The sequence below is a fragment of the Myotis brandtii genome, unplaced genomic scaffold, assembly GCF_000412655.1.
Source record: "Myotis brandtii unplaced genomic scaffold, ASM41265v1 scaffold250, whole genome shotgun sequence".
NCBI lineage: Eukaryota > Metazoa > Chordata > Mammalia > Chiroptera > Vespertilionidae > Myotis > Myotis brandtii.
In genome coordinates, this window is record NW_005359478.1 from 5722876 (window position 1) to 5725886 (window position 3011).

Below are 3011 nucleotides of genomic sequence, written 5' to 3' on the forward strand. Positions count from 1 at the left end.
GGGTTGGGGGCAGGGGAGTTCCCGGGCGGCACCAAAGAGGAAGTCGAAGCATCTTAACTGACCTGTAATCACTAGCTGTCTGATCTTGGAAACAGGAGAAAAGGAGACTGAGAAGCCCACGTCAGTGTCTGCAGGTGGAATGCAGGTGTTCAGGTGTGCCTGGGCTGGCAAAAACGTTTAGTAGTGTAGGATATTCCATCTTTACATTAGCTTAGGTCAAGTTCTTTAAATCTTTGAATATGATAATAATAGGCACCACTTTCAACACCTACTGTACATATATATGTTTATATAGAAAAGAACCTAGTTACCCCCTGGCCGGGTGGCTCAGTTGGTTAGAGCATCAGTCCCCAACACCAAAATGTTGTGGGTTTGATCCCAGGTCGGGGCGCATATGGGAGGCAATCGATCAATGTTTCTCTCTCACGTTGATGTATCTCTCTGTCTCTCAAAAATCAATAAAAAAAATCCAGTTATCACAGAATGCTATAAAATAATATATACAAAATTTTGTTGTATTACCTTTATTATTGAATAAAGTACTTTTCAATAATAAAAATAACATAACAAGACTTTTTATTAAATTCTGGTAAGATCAGCCCTGACCAGTTTGGCTCAGTGGCTAGAGCGTCGGCCTGTGGACTGAAGAGTCCCAGGTTCGATTCCGGTCAAGGGCATGTACCTTGGTTGCGGGCACATCCCCAGTAGGGGGTGTGCAGGAGGCAGCTGATCCATTTTTCTCTCTCATCTATGTTTCTAACTCTCTATCCCTCTCCCTTCCTCTCTGTAAAAAATCAATAAAAAAAAATATATATTTTTTAAAAAAAGAATGCTTTGGTGAAACAAAACTTTAGGGGCATAAATTTGAAATTTCCTGATGTGTCTTCACTAATGGGGTGATGGTAACCTTAACAATATCCCCAGCCCTAACCGGTTTGGCTTGGTGGATGGAGCCTCGGCCTGCGGACTGAAGGGTCCCAGGTTCGATTCCAGTCAGGGGCATGTACCTTGGTTACGGGCACATCCCCAGTGGGGGGTGTGCAAGACACAGCCCTCCAAGCTCTGCCTCCCACGTTCAGGCTAGATGCCCTCAGGACTTTGAAGTAGTTATTCATCATCAAGCTTAGCTGCTAAATTGCGCTGTCCTCCGAAGACCCTCATTAGAGGATGAAGTGCACAGGAAGTGAAGAAGTCAGCTGACACTGTCAAATACTACAGAAATGCTGTTGTGTGATTTTCCTTTACCATCATTCATGACTCGCTTCCGAGTGGAACACAATGTTAAAGGGGAACCCACCGTCTGACAACTCAAGTGCCATTTGATCTGATTTGATTAATTAAGGTAACATTTAACGAACACCTTTGTGTCAAGGACTGTTCTAGACACCAGGAATAGAATGGTACATTCAACATAGTCGCTGCCCTCATGTAGCAAATGTTCTAGTGAGTGAAACAGATAATAAGCAAACCAATTCACACACACACTTTTTTTAAAATCCCACTTACCATATATCAGGATCCTTGCTAAGTGTTTTACAGGCATTTGCTTGATCATCCTCTTGTCAGGAAGACACTACTATGCCCAGCTGACAGATGAGAAAAGAGCTGTTCACCAGGCTTAAGAACCAGGCCCCAACCTATGTCCATCAGGACTCACAGCTGGTTTCAGGCCCCTCCCAAATGGCCAATACTGAACACCAGCAGATGCTATCTGGGCACAGGATGCTCAAACTCCAGGAATCACCTCTTGGGTGGCTACAGGTCAGCCCCAACCTATGCAGCTGAGATTCAAACCCTGTCTGCCTGTCTCACAGGTCTCATGCTCCTACGGGACAGCCAAGGAGAAACGGTCCAGGTGAAACCTTAGTCCCAATGTTCTCCTGGGGCCAGGTTACAACACGTCACCATCTGCTTCACAGGGAATGGGCTGGAGGCAAACCCTTGAGCTGCTCACGGCTAGAGATAGGGGCCAGCCCAAGCTGCGAGCTGCGGAGGAAGCCGAGCCATGCCCTAGGTCCAGGAGTTCATCAGGTCCCTAGCATGTTGTCAGAATAACAAAAGGAACCAGGCTCCAACCTATGCAGCTGAGATTCAAACCCTGTCTGCCCGTCTCACAGGTCTCATGCTCCTACGGGACAGCCGAGGAGAAACGGTCCAGGTGAAACCTTAGTCCCATTGTTCTCCTGGGGCCAGGTTACAACACGTCACCATCTGGTTCTCCTCTGGCTAGTCTCTACCAAGTTTGCCCACGTTTTCCTCAAAACCCAGGGCCCAGAAACGAACGCAGGCACTGCCACCTTTTCCTTTGGTTACCCACATTTTGTTAGAAAACATTTGTCTTGATTGGTGAGCACACAGTGCGATATACAAAACCTGTAGCACAGGAATCCATACCTGAAACCTATATGATCCTATTAACCAATGCCACTTCAATAAACGTAAGAAAACGTCTGTCTCCGGTGCCCTTTCCAAATGAGGTTTTCACACCAGCCTTCTCATTGCACACAGCGTCCTTGCCTCTATCTAGATTTTGATGACCCAAACCCCTTTCCTCTTGGTTCATCCTAGGCTGGTTTGATGAGGAAAGGAAAAAATAAAAAGCTCGTATGCAGGGCAGACTAACCTGGGTCTGCCTGCCTGGCTCTCCGTCTCCACACACGCAGTGTCATCAGTATTCTGTGAAGTGTTTTAATAACTGTGCATATTTAAATCAAATTCTTCATGGGCTCTTATAGCTATTTCTGGAAGTGGAGGCAGCCTTAAGGACTTTTCTCAGGTAAATACTAGTTTTGGAAGAGGATACCTCACTTCTGTGTGGCCCAGTTTGTCTCTATTCTGAGTGGAAACAAGATCAGAAGGAGCACATAGGAACCCTCTGCGTTGCTGTGTTCGGGGTCTGAGGAACCAGGGAGAATAATGTAGCATTCAATCACCCCTTTTTTTAGGGTAGCAATAAAGTAAAAAATATCCCTCTTCCCCTTGCCCTGCCTCCAGTCTCAGCGGTAAGTCCT